A 14,039-nucleotide genomic window follows, 5' to 3' on the forward strand; every position below is an offset into this window, starting at 1 on the left:
TCTAATTTCTATGGGTGCATTACTTGGAATCCTGACATCAAGCCAACTTTCCTTCAACTCTCCAGTCTAATTGGAGCTGCTCTCCAGGGTCTTGAGGTTAAAGTTTTTGGGTTTGGGGAAGAAACCACAGAGTCAGGTAGAGTATTCCAGACATTGACCAATCTGTGGCTGAAGTTGTATTTCCTGCAATCAAGTTTAGTGCGGTTAACCTTGAGTTTGTATCTTTTGTGTGCTCTTGCATTGTTATGGTTGAAGCTGAAGTGTTCATTGACAGGTAGGACATTGCAATGTATGATTTTATATACTATATTTAGATCGGACCAAAGGCAGCATAGTTCTAGGTTTTCTAGGTCTAGAATTTCAAGTCTGGTGGCATAAGGTATTCTGCAATGAGTCGAGGAGTGGAGAACTCTTCTTGTGAAATATTTCTGGACTTTCTCAACTGTGTTAATATCAGATATGTAGTGTGGGTTCCAGACTGATGAGTTGTATCCAAGTATTGGTCTAGTAAATCTTTTGTATGCTTCAGTTAGTAGTGTGATATTATCAGAGAAAAAGCTACGTAGGATTAGGTTAGCAACTCTTAATGTCTTTTTGGCTATGTGGTTACAGTGGGCTCTAGCACTTAGATCATTTGAGACTCCAAGGTCCTTGACAGAGTTTGGATCATCAGCAAGGTCTTGACTATTCAGCTTGTATTTTATCTTCTGATTTGTTTTGCCAATATGTAAGACAGAGCATTTATTTGTTGAGAATTGAAGTTGCCATTTGTTTGATCATTCTGATACATAGTCGAGGTTTTTCTGAAGGGTAGCAGAATTATCTGTGATGTTGAATAGCTTTACATCATCAGCGAAGAGAATGCAGTTGCTCTTAATATGAGCACAGAGGTCATTTATGTAGAGTATGAAGAGAGTTGGTCCTAGAACACTGCCTTGGGGGACACCACTGTTGACAGGTACAGAATTTGACAGGATATTCCCAATTTTGACCATTTTTTGTCTGTTTGACAGGAATGCTTCTATCCAGTTATGCAGGTGTCCAGAGATACCATAAGATTTTAGTTTTAGGAGTAGTTTGTTGTGTACCACTGAATCAAAGGCTTTACAGAAGTCTATGTAGATTGTGTCTATTGATTTGCCCTGATCGAGTTAAGTAGTCCATATGTTTTTGCAGTGTAAGAGTTGCAGGTTATAGGATAGTTTTTTTTCTGAAACCAAATTGTTTATTAGAGAGTAGGTTGTTTGTCTCTAAGTGGAGGATAATGGATTGGTTAATAATTGATTCCATGACTTTACAAGTGATGCAGCATAAAGAGATTGGTCTGTAATTTTCAACTAGGCTGGGGTCTCCCTTTTTGAAGATGGGGATGACCGTGGCTTGTGACCATAGGTTTGGCAAGGAGCTGGTCCTGAATTTTTTTTTCAAAGATTATGCTTAGAGGTTCGGCTATAGCTTTTTAAAGAAGTGGGCACATATTCCGTTCGGTCCAATAGATAGAGATGGTTTTAGATTGCGTAGTGCTTTTTCAACATTTTCTTCTGTAAAATTGATATGTATTAGATCATTGTAGCTGTCTGTGGTTCGACTAGGAAATAATGGGCATGATCCATTGCTCTTTACAAATACTGAGCCAAAGAATGTGTTAAAGAGGTTGGCTTTAATGGTGTCGTCATTATAGTCTTTACCATTAGGTCCTTTCAGGGGTGGGATGGACCTTGAGTCTTTTAGTTTGTTGTTTACAAAATTGTAGAAAGTGCGAGTGGAATTGGTAACTAGAAATGATAAGCAACAGAATGAAAACAAGTCAAGAACTGGACATTGCCTGGCAATGATCAACTGCATGGCTTTTGGCTCAAATAATTGACCAGCCTGCACAATAAAATGACCAAACAATTCAGTGAAATGCTGCAGACAGGAAACATCAGTGAATGGTTAACAGATGGGAAAACCTACTTGATACAGAAGGATCCAGCAAAAGGGGCTACACCTGCAAATTACAGGCCAATAACATGTCTGCCAACCATGTTCAAGCTGCTGATTGCATCATAGCTAACAGGATTCAGGACTACCCAGAAGCAAATAACATCTTGCCAGTAGAGCAGAAAGAAAACAAAAGAAGAAGCAGAGGTACAAAAAATCAGCTCTTGATCGAAAAAATGATTCTAGAGAACTGCAAAACCCCAAAAACAAATCTGCATACAACTTGGATTGACTACAAGAAAGCATTTGATTCATTACTACACAGCTGGATCATCAAGTGCCTGGATGTCATCGGAATATACAAATGCATTGGCACTTTCCTGCAAATGCGATGAAGCACTGGAAAACAGAACTGTTCATTGGAAATGAAAGCTACGGACTGGTCAACATCAAAAGAGGGATTTTCCAGGGTGATTCTTTGTCACCTCTGCTGTTCATCATCGCCATGTTCCCCCTGTCAATAATTTTACAGAAAACTAACCTGGGTTAGTTAACCTGCTAAAAATTGACAGAAAATCTCTCGCCTGTTGTACATGAATGACCTGAAGTTATACGGAAAATTGAAAATCGAAATCCAGTCACTGACCAATACAGTTAGAAGTTTCATCACTAACATCAGCATGGAGTTTGGCCTGGACAAATGCGCCACAGTGGCACTGAAGGAAGGAAAAATTGTAGGAAGTGATGGAATCGAAATGCCCAATGGACAAGCCATCAAGTGCCACCAACCCGAAGCCTACAAATACCTGGGCATATTGCAGCTGGACAATATCAAGCATCGGCAAGTAAAAAATGTGATCAGCAAAGAATACATGCAAAGGATGAGAAAAATTCTAAAAATGGTGGTAACACCATCAAGGCTATAAATACCTGGGCCATACCCGTCATCAGATATACTGCTGGGATCGTAAACTGGACACAGGCAGAGCTGGACAGCCTGGATAGGAAAACGAGAAAACTGATGGCCATACACTATGCACTGCACCTGCATAGTGACGTTTACAGAAAAAACATATTTGCCCAGAAAAGCGGGTGGCAGAAGACTTTTACAAGTGAAGCAGAGAGTCGAAGAAGAAAAGCATGCTCTGGCAGATTATGTGAAAGACAGTGTTAAATCAGCTTTGATGGAGGTCAACAACAGGAAGCTGTTCAAAGTGCAGCAAATCAATACAGGAAAACGGTGATGCAAACTCGGGATGACAGTGGTGTAACAAAGCACTGCATGGGCAGTTCCTTGAAAAGATCCAAGGAAAAGTAGATAAGGAACAGACCTGGTTATGGCTGACCAACAGAACACTGAAGGAGACAGAAGGCCCGATTCTTGCAGCCCAAGAACAAGCCATTAGAATGAATGCAATCAAAGCCAGAATAGAAAAATCTGATGATGACCCCAAATGCAGACTCTGCAAAGAAGTGGACAAAACTATCGATCACATATTGAACTGTTGCAAGGCAATCGCTCACACTGACTACAAACAATGTCACAACACAGTCGCTCAGATGGTCCATTGGAACATGTGTTGCAACTACCATCTGCCTGTAGCAAAGAACTGGTGGGATCATAAGCCTGAAAAAGTGGTTGACAATGAGCATGCAAAACTACTGTGGGACTTCAGAATACAGACTGATAAAATTTTGGAACACGATATCCCAGATATCACGAGGAGAAGAAAAAAGTGTGGATCATCGACATTGCCCTACCTGGTGACAGCAGAATCGACGACAAAACAACTTGAAAAAAGTCACCAGATATCAAGACTTGAAAATCTGCAGAGACTCTGGCATAAACCACTGCAGGTGGTTCCAGTGGTACTTGGCACACTGGGTGCTGGGCCTAAAGACCTAGGCAAGCACGTAAAAACAATTGGCGCTGACAAAATCACCATTGGTCAGCTGCAGAAGGCCACCTTACCGGGATCTGCTTGCATAATCCGCTGATATATCACGCAGTCCTAAACGCTTGGAAAGTATTCGACTAGTGATCTGTGATACAAAATCCAGCATAGTTATCTCGTTTGCTGTGTACACTCATTTTTTATGACCATATTATTAGAATTGCATAATTTGTTAAATGTAAATATGATGAATACTATTTTATTCATTTATTTATTTTTTATATTTTTTTATTAATATATAAGTAAAAAGAAAGAGCAATGTGTTCAAAATCCATATATACAGTGTGTTGCCTGGTTATATTTCTTGGAGTAATATTCATCATAATCATAGTAATAGTCATCTCTAATGATAATTTCATGATAACAGTGTTTTTCCCTCATAACATTGATACATTAATTAGTAAAACTAATCAGAATTAATAAATTACAATAAACAATCCTGATTGTGAAATTAATCTTTCTCTTGTAATCTTCAAATTTCTAACTCCTGTTTCTCTTGTTTTATCAATGCTAGAACATATTCAGTGTCTTCCTTTTCTTTAATTTCAAATATTAGCTCATTCATTTCTGCACATTCTAAAATTGTTATTATCTTTTTTTCTGTGGGGATCTCCTCACACTTCCAATGTTGTGCAAACACGATTCTGGCTGCTGTTAATACATGTAGTATTAAATATGCCTTTCTTTTACTATATTTATCTGGTATGATGCCCACCAGGAATATTTCCGGTTTTAAATCTATATGTTCCCTTATCATTTTTTCTAGCCAGGTGTTTATTTTAGTCCAGTATTTTTTTGCTTTTCCACATGTCCACCACATGCCCAGAATTTGGTTGCACTTCCAGCACTTGGCAAACATATCCTTAAACATTCTGGTTCATCTTGCTGGTGGGAATTGCCATCTATAAAACATTTTGTATACATTTAGTAAATAATGTCAATTTATTGTTTCAATTGTCCAATTCTATGGAATACTCAAAAATTTTAGCTCATGATGTAATTGTTTCTTTTACTTGCTCCTCTTCCATTCTAATAGTCAATAAGTAGTTATAGAATTTTTTAACCAGTTTATCCTCTGGTCCTGTTAGAATTTGATCCAATTCCGTTGGTTCTTTGGAGAAATCATGTTTTGGTATTTTTATCAGAGGTGGTATTCAGCAGGTTCTGACCAGTTCTGGAGAACCAGTAGTGGAAATTTTGAGTAGTTCAGAGAACTGGCAAATACTGGAGATTGACTGGAGATTTTATAGTATCCTTCCCCGTCACGCCCACCAAGCCACACCCACAGAACCAGTAGTAAATTTTTGTGAATCTCACCGCTGATCTTTATGGTATCTAGATTGTATCGGTGCATGTGGCCACCATGTTAAATTTATCCCTTGGTTATTCAATTCCTGTTTGTTTTTCAATTCCCCCTTCTCATTTAGAATATCTTTATACCTTATAATTTTTCCCGTGTTCATCACATTTGGGTGTGTTAGTGCCTCCATCATGGAAAGCCAGACTAGTATTTTCAAGTAGTGTTTTTCTTTGATTTTTGCTCATGCTTGTCAGATTCCGGCAGTACTGAGTTGACAATACTGAGAGTAGGCCATTCCTAATGTAGTGTCCCTGAAATTATTTATGTGCTTTATATTTCTCAAACCATAGAACAGCATGTCACTCCAGTTATAAGTTCGTGACCCTCCAGTACAAGTAATCGTCTATGTCGCAGAGTTATCCATTCTTTTAGCCAGGTAAGAGCAACTGCTTGATAGTATGGTTCCCAGTTTGGCAACCCAAAACCTCCTCTATTGATAGAGTCTTGCATTCATTTCAACCTGATTCTAGCCTTTCTGCCTTGCCATATAAATTTAGTTACCATTCTATTTAATTCCTCAAAATATTTCCTTTCTAGTTTTATTGGGAATGTTTGGAACAAGTACAACAGTCTCGGTAAGATATTAATTTTAATGGTGGCTATTCTTCTTAATTGCATGTTCCTCCACTTTTTCAGATCCAATTTAATTTGCCATGTTACTTTTTTTTAATATAAATTTGTGGGTTTTCACAAAAAAACCATAATACAAATAAAACATCTTTTTTTGAGAATAGCATGATCACGGGTTGTCACTTCTTCATACAGACACAAACTCAATTTCATGTTCATCTTTGTGTTCTATTCCATGTCTTATTACTGTTTAACATTTTCTACATAGTTTTTCCCCTCCTTTGATTTTCTCAACTTTGTTTTTAATTATCTCATATCTCAATTCAGATCATTCTATCTGTCCTGTTTCAATTTCATATTATCTTTTCTCATTAAACAAAATTTCCCATGTGGTTACTAATAGGGGTATGACACCTTTATATCTTTTGATTTTGTCCATTCAATTCTTATTTAAATTTCAATTTATACCTTTAAGATTATAACATTCAATATAATATATAACTTCCAATCAAATTCTGCTTGGTACATTCTTAAAATACACACTATATCCTTAAAAAATTATATATGTGTGTGTAAATAAAACACTCATTCCATTCCAATTCAATTCTATTGTTAATATTCATTAAAATCTTAACATCTTTTTCTTTTCAATTGAATATCATACTTCCTTGTGAACACTTATAAACTTTCCATAATTAATTCTTTTTTCCCCATATTTCTCTTCACTTATATTTTTATAAATCATTATTAAAATGTTCCCATCCTTTCCTAATTTCATTCTCTTATTCACTTTTTCATTTATTTATTGACAAACATTCCACTATATTACAATAAATATTTTATCCATCATTTTAGTCATCATATTTGCTAAAAATTATTTCTATTTCTACTATAACAATACTATCTTATGCACCTTTGCAGAATCCCTTTTTCAATTAAATTTTCACCCATTATCTCTGAACAGGCTTATACTTATAATGGTTGTTTTTTCAAATCTTAAACTTTTCACTCTCTTTGCAATGTTACTTTTAAATAGTTGTCTTCTTCTATCTCGCTGATAGATGTATTTCAAAATATTTTACCTTTTTAACTATTTGAATGACTATCTTTTCCATTAAGTCTTTTTTCTGTTCCTTTGTAAGGTTTTTAACTAAGATTTTAGTTTTCTCTTTGTTTATTTTCAATCCTGCAATGTCACCATAGTTTTCTATTCCTATTGAGTTGTGGGAAGGAGTGGAGTCGAGTGGTGAGAGCTCAGTCCTGGCTTCCTTTCCCCTCTACAACCAGCCACGGGAAGAAGAACCAGTCATGGGATGAAGAAAAAGGCAGTCATAGGGGAAGAAGGGAGGAAAATGAGTAAGGGGCCTCTGAAGGAGGGGAAACAGAGCAGGAGTAAGTGCACTGATCTGGCAAAGGATGAGATCATGGTGGAAACATTGAGAAAGGCAGCAACTGGCACATCCCCTGACCCGAGGCAAAGGGCGAATGGGTGGCATCTGCCCAGAGGCCCTGGGGAAGGGCAGAGCCAACTGGCACATTCCCTGACCAAAGGGTGAGCAGGCGGCATGCAGGCAGAAGGATGGCGAGAGTCAGGCCCAAAAGGGGGCCAAGCCTCACCATGTATCAACTTTGGAAGCCATATTAGCACCAGAAGCTTCCACACTGCCACATTCTTGAGTATGAAAAAATGGAAGGGGGCAATTTCATGGAGTGTATGTGGTTAGACATAATAGCATTCTTCTTTTAAAAGGTCATATTATTTCTGCATCTGGCTGAGGAATGGTTATGGGATGTTTCAAGTTAGGATGGATGGTGATTGGGGCATGTGATACAATGAGGGGGGCAGGGGGTGGATTTGTAATTTTTTACTTATTGGAGGGAAACCCAGAACTTTCAGATTCAGGATTTCCCAGATGTGCTAGTTTACTACTCTAATAAAGGGAACTTTTGAGAACATGTCTGTTTCGGAGTTATTGATTGGAGTTGAGGTTTTCTGGAACGCTGACATTATCCTGAATCTCTAAATAGCTACCAGCATCCTGAAATGGATTGTCTGGGGTGCTGAGTTTCAGTATCAACCTAAAGTGCAAAGACTCAGCGAAGATGGAGGAGAAGGAGGAGATACAGAAGGAGCGGTGGGAACAGATACCGGAGGATTAATAGAGACCCAGTATCCTCCTTCTGAAGAATTTGTGCAAGGCATTGAAGCTGCAGAGGAGAGACGAAGGCTAGCACTCGGCCCAAGGAAATGGATTCCTGTAAAAGTTGTCAGACTGATATAAATTCAGAGATGGGACCTGAACATCTTTCGTACTGCAGCCCAACGAAGTCAGGCCATGAGCCAGAATGTAGAGACGTGAGGGCTTTGGAGTCTGACAACTCCTGAGAATGGAACCTGTTGCCTCCATCATGCAGCCAATCATTGGTAGGACTCCCAGAGCGTTTTGAATAACTTGAAGTGGGAAGTTGTGTCCCACAGTCCCAACCTCCCCAAACGAGATGGGACTTAACGCAACCCACGTTCACTTTTCCATTCAGCAACATTCCACTCGGCTAGAGATAACCGAAGAATTGACTCAGCACAACAGGAGCAAGCAGCAGGGGGAAGACAGCAGGTAAAGCCAGCATTTGGAGTGCTGCAACCTCCAATTGTCCCCCCCCCTCATCAGACAGCCTTTATGCTACCCCCTGTGGAATGTATTCCCCCAGGCTGGTGATTCTATCCTGGTCATGGGTGGGTCCAATGCCAGTGGATGCCAGCACCGGTTACATCACCTGGTTCGGGACCACCATAGGGCCAATTCGCAGCAACAATCCCAGTGCAGCAATGGGGTGAGATCCAGCAGCAGGCTGCAGCGTCCTCCCCTTTTCTAACACAGCAACCAGTTCAGCAGACGACCCCTATTCAGCAGCCAGCAGCAGCAGAGCAGATTCCAGCTCAGCCAATGCCCGCTGCCCCACTTGCCCCTCGCAGCGCCCCTGCAGGGGCCCCTCTTGCCACCCGCAGCACTGCCCCAGCAGATTCCAGCTCAGCCAGCAGTCCCCATGGCAATTCCACCAGCAAGACCACCGCCACCAAGGTTTAGAGCAATATTTGATGGAAAGCCTGAAAAACTTACTTATCTCTCAGCTGAATCTGAGCACATATAAATCAAAATGGAAACCAATAGGAAACAACATGACCAAGTTTCTGCAATTACTGATGGGATGAATGAAGGAGACGCTTCCACAGCTACACAATGAGGAAGCTGCGGAGCTAAAGGATGCAGATAGATTTGTTGAGCCGCTCTGGGCTAGATTTGAAGACCCCGACAGAGTAGGTGAAAATGAAGACAAAACATAAGTGATGAAGCAAGATAATCAAACCATAAAAGACTGTGTGGGAATTTAGATGAGTCGCAGGAAACCTCATGCATTGGCCTGAGAGAATACTTCAGCACTATTTTAAAGAAGCCATTGATCCAGAAGTCAGAAAAGCCAGTGGCATCCGAGGGGTACCAGAATGACTGAAAGCCTGGTATGCCATGTCCATTGTTTTGGTTAGAGAAATTCACCCATATTGAAAACCTCCTGAGAAGCCCCCAGGAGAACTTTGGCCAGATGTCCTCTGACTAAACCAGCGGAAGCCACTCCTACCCAACCTACAGTAATTATAAAATGCTACCATTGTGGTCAAGTGGGTCATCGAGCTTCTGAATGTCTGGCCCCTGCACTGGTTCCGCAACCAAGGCCCACTACAGCTGCCAGAGGCAGAAAAGCTCCACAGACACCCCCAGATACCAGTTGGTTTGCCAGACAAGCTGTAGAGGTTCCCCTCCCTACAGAAAAAAGCAAAGAATCTCTGGCCACAGAAACCCTTTCCAGAAAGGCAAATAATGAAGAGGACCCCATGGTGAATGCAGCCATCCCCCCTCTTGCAAAAAAGTGAAGTTGGTGGTGCCTGAGACTGGGGAGTTTGGGGAGTTAGAAGCAGTGATACAGGATGTTCCAGATGTCTAATTGGACTCCCTATTGTTGAGCAATTAGGGATAAAGCTAGAGCCCTAAAATGCCCCATCAAGTTTGAACAGGTAGATGGAATATTAATTGGAGGAATCTCAGCCACCTAGATTACAGAACTGATCAGATTAGAAATAGGAAGGCATCGTGAACTCATACAATTTATAGTAGCTCCCAAAATGTCAGAATCTGTCATATTGGAACTTGCTTGGCTCGACAAATGGGCCCCTTCCATTAAATGGGAAGATGGGTACCAGAAAATCATAATCATAATCGGCCCGTTGCCCCCAGTCTCTCCTGAAAAAAGACTGCCAACCAACAGGAGCCCACAGCCAGAAGCAGCAGCTACTGCTTCAAACTCTCCTCCAGGCGTATCCCAAGTTCCTAAAGAATATAGAGACTTAGCCAAGGCTTTTAGTGAGGAGGAATGCAACATCCTCCCCCATCATCGAGCCACTGATTGTGCCATCAAATTAGAACCTGGGGCAAAACTGCCTAAACCAAGGTATACTCTATGACACCAACCGAGATGACTGAGTTGAGGAAATACATTGATACCAACTTAGCCAGAGGGTTCATCAAATTAGCAAAGTCTAGGTTGGCAGCCCCAGTATTATTTAAAGAGAAGAAGGATGGTGGTCTCAAATTTGTGGATTTTTGTGGCATGAATGCGGTTGTGCATACAAAACACGTACCCCCTTCCCTTAATGAAGGACTTGCTAAATCACCTGTCCAAAGGCAAAATCTTTACCAAATTAGATCTGAGAGAAGCTACTACTGAGTCCACATAAAGGAGGAAGACAAGTGGAAAATGGTGTTTAACTGCCCTCTGGGGAGTTTTCAGTTCCGAGTCATGCCTTTTGGACTCCAACGGCCCCCTGCTGTATTTATGCAGCTGATCAATGAAGTGTTACATGCACATTTGTACAAGGGGGTCCTTGTTTATTTGAGAGACATCCTTATATTCAGTGAGACCCTAGAAGTACATGTCAAATTAGTCAGGCAAGCACTGAAAAAACTTTTAGCTGCCAAGCAAAGCTGTCAAAATGCAAATTCCATAAAGAGTCTTTGGACTACCTGGGCTACCAAGTGTCAAATCAGGAGATTGAGATGGACCCTGGAAAGGTGAAGGTGGTGCTAGACTGGCAGCCCCCAAAAACACATAAACAACTTTAAAGCTTCCAGGGTTTTGCAAATTTTTATAGACAATTCATCCCTTTGTTTGCCAAGGTCTCCCTCCCTTTAACAGAGTTATTGAAAACTGGTCCTTCTCCGACCAAACCAAAACCTAAACAATGTCTCACTTGGACATCTAGATCCAACCTCCAACATCCAGATCCAACCAAACCTTTTGTAGTCCAAGACAATGCCAATGATGTGGTTGTGTGAGTACTACTTCAAAAGAACTCTCAAGACCCATTGGAAACAGCACCAAAATTGATAGAAAAGCTCAAAGAATATGGACAGGTGGCAGGATTAAAAATAAAGAAAGATAAAACCAAGATTTTAGTTAGGAATATGATCTAAAAACAAAGGAAAAAATTGACAGATAGGCTGGATATCCAGATCACAAACAAAGTAAAATATCTAGGTATATAATTAACAGCAAGATGTGGAACACTAAAGGAAGATAATTATTATAAATTAAAACAACAGATTGCGACAGATTTGAAAAAAAATGGGAAAGTTTACAACTATCTCTAATAGGGAGAATATGTACAATCAAAATGAACATACTACCAAGGATATTATATTTGTTTCAGACAATTCCAATTAAATTAGGGAAAGTATACTTTGAGGACTTAAATAAAATAATGTTAAAATATATACGGCAGGGAAAAAAGGCAAGAATTAAACTAAAATCATTACAGGATGCTAGAATGAGGGGTGGTTTTGGGCTACCCAATTGGGAATATATTACCAGGCAGCAACACTGATGTGGGTGAAAGAATGGATTGTTTTGAGAAATATTAGATTGTTAACACTGGAAGGTCATGATTTGCAATTGGGGTGTCATGCATTCTTATGGTATAAGGAAAGTAAAGCACATGGGTATTTCAGGAAGCATTATATTCGAGATGCTTTATTGTTAACATGGGAGAAAATAAGGTTTTAATTTGGACTGTCATTGATTTGTTTTCCAAGCAAGCCACCTTTACCGCATGCTAAAAAATTGGCAAAACTGTTCGTGAAGCATATTTGTTGGCTCCACAGAGTGCCATGTTGAGTGATCTCAGACCAAGGTACTTAGTTTACCACTAAGTTCTGGAGAGAATTTTTAAACTCCACTGAGTCATCCCAAGGACTTTCCTCAGCTTTTCATCCTGCTCGTAATGGGGCCTCTGGAAGAACGAACACTATGGGGGAACAATACATTAGATGTTATGTAAATTATCAACAAGAGAACTGGGTGAATCTACTGCCATTTGCAAAAGTGGCGTATAATAATTCAGTGCACAGCAGCACTGGCTTGACTCCTTTCCAAATCACTACCAGCATGGACTTTGTTCCTATGCCAGAATTGCCTATGGAACCCCCAACACCCATGTCCTTAATGGATGCGATGGAATCATTAAAAAAAGGTTGGGAGGATACAAAAAACGCTCTAGCAGAAGCAGCTGAGGAATATAAAAACGAGGCAGACAAACACAGATCTCTCCAACCACCTATTAAGGTGGGTGACAAAGTGTTTTTGTCAACTAAGTATCTTAAGTTGAAGCTTCCTAGTAAGAAATTGGGACCTAAATTTCTGGGTCGCTTTCCTATATTGAAAGAAATCAATCCAGTGGCTGTCCAACTTAGCCTCCCTTGGCTATTAGGGAAAATTACACCCAGTCTTCCATAGTAGTTTGTTGAAGCTTGCTGTTGGTTCCAATCTACGACCCATACCAGCAGCCCCCACCAAAACCTTTGGTAGAACAAGGTGAAACACACTATAAAATCAAGAAAATCCTCGACTCTAGATTACACCGAGGATGATTACAATATTTATTGCTGTGGAAAGACTACCCTTTGCCAGAAGCTGCTTGGATGAAAAGTTGGAATGAACATGCAGATTGATTACACAATTCCATGACAAGTTCCCCAACAAGCCAAAGGGTCCTCTTGGGGGGTGGGGAGCAGGGGTTAAGTGGCTTGATGACAATGTGTTAACCCCTTGTTGTGTTTTGTGTATTGTATTTTTCAGGATGTGATTTTTTTTCAAGGGGGGGGGGACACCTGTCAGCTTTGGAAGCCATATTAGCACCAGAAGCTTCCACACTGCCACATTCTTGAGACTGGGGAAATGGGAGGAGGGAATTTAGTGGAGCGTATGTGGCTAGACGTAATAGCATTCTTCTTTAAAGTCAAGGTCATGTTATTTCTGCATCTGGCTGAGGAATGGTTGAGAGGATGTCTCAAGCTGGGATGGATGGTGACTGGGGAATGTGATGCGATGAAGGGTGCAGGGGGTGGATTTGTAATTTCTTTCTTATTAGAGGGAAACCCAGAACTTTCAGATTCGGGATTTCCCAGATGTGCCAGTTTACTACTCTAATTAAAGCGAACTTTGAGAACATGTCTGTCTCGGAGTTATTGGAGTTGAGGTTTTCTGGAACGCTGACACCACGTCCACCCCGAGGCGGCCCTTTGGTGAAGCACCTTACCTTTGTGGGCAGCCGCAGTGAGCAGAGAAGGCGAGGCATGGAGATCATATGGTTGTCATGGTAGGTCACAGTGACAGTGGGCAAGGCACCGAGATAAGGGGCTACACGGTCTGGGCAAGTGAGCGAAGGAGCCAGAGAGTAGCTGGATGTGGGCATGAGTCTAAGCACTGGCCAAGGTGGGTGAGGCAAGATAAAAAGAATCAGGGACAGGGTGGGGCGAGGCCAGCCAGTGGTGTGATCAGCTGGTTCTCTGAACTACGCAAAATCTTAACGATCGGTTCGCCCGAACTGGTCCAACCTGGCTGAATCCATCTCTGGGTGTATGAGGATCCAGATTGTTGTGGGCAATATACTGACTTTGTAAACCACTTAGAGAGGGCTGGAAAGCGCTGTGAAGTGCTTTATAAGTCTAAGCGCTACTGCCATGTTATACAACAGTCTCTTCTACTCAGTGAAAAACAACTGAGGTGTTATATACTGAACACAAAGGTATTTATGAATATCAATCCTGATAAATGCTTTATTAGTTGGAAGACAAGATGTTCAAGTTCCTTTTTCCTTGGCTATTCTTTCTACTTATATTTTT

At 40.7% G+C, this 14,039-nt stretch overlaps 1 protein-coding gene and 1 pseudogene across 4 annotated transcripts in view; one reads left to right on the forward strand and one right to left on the reverse strand.

Annotated features, from left to right (window-relative positions):
* CNTN1 (contactin 1) overlaps positions 1–14,039 on the reverse strand; it is a 178,782-nt gene that overhangs the window by 129,578 nt on the left and 35,165 nt on the right. The gene's annotated exons all lie outside the window — the stretch shown is intronic.
* Positions 2,945–3,939, forward strand: LOC148125507 (uncharacterized; annotated as a pseudogene).

This window comes from Pseudonaja textilis, chromosome 5 (genome assembly GCF_049901715.1).
Source record: "Pseudonaja textilis isolate UNSWEBS1 chromosome 5, rPseTex1.2, whole genome shotgun sequence".
NCBI classification, from domain to species: domain Eukaryota; kingdom Metazoa; phylum Chordata; class Lepidosauria; order Squamata; family Elapidae; genus Pseudonaja; species Pseudonaja textilis.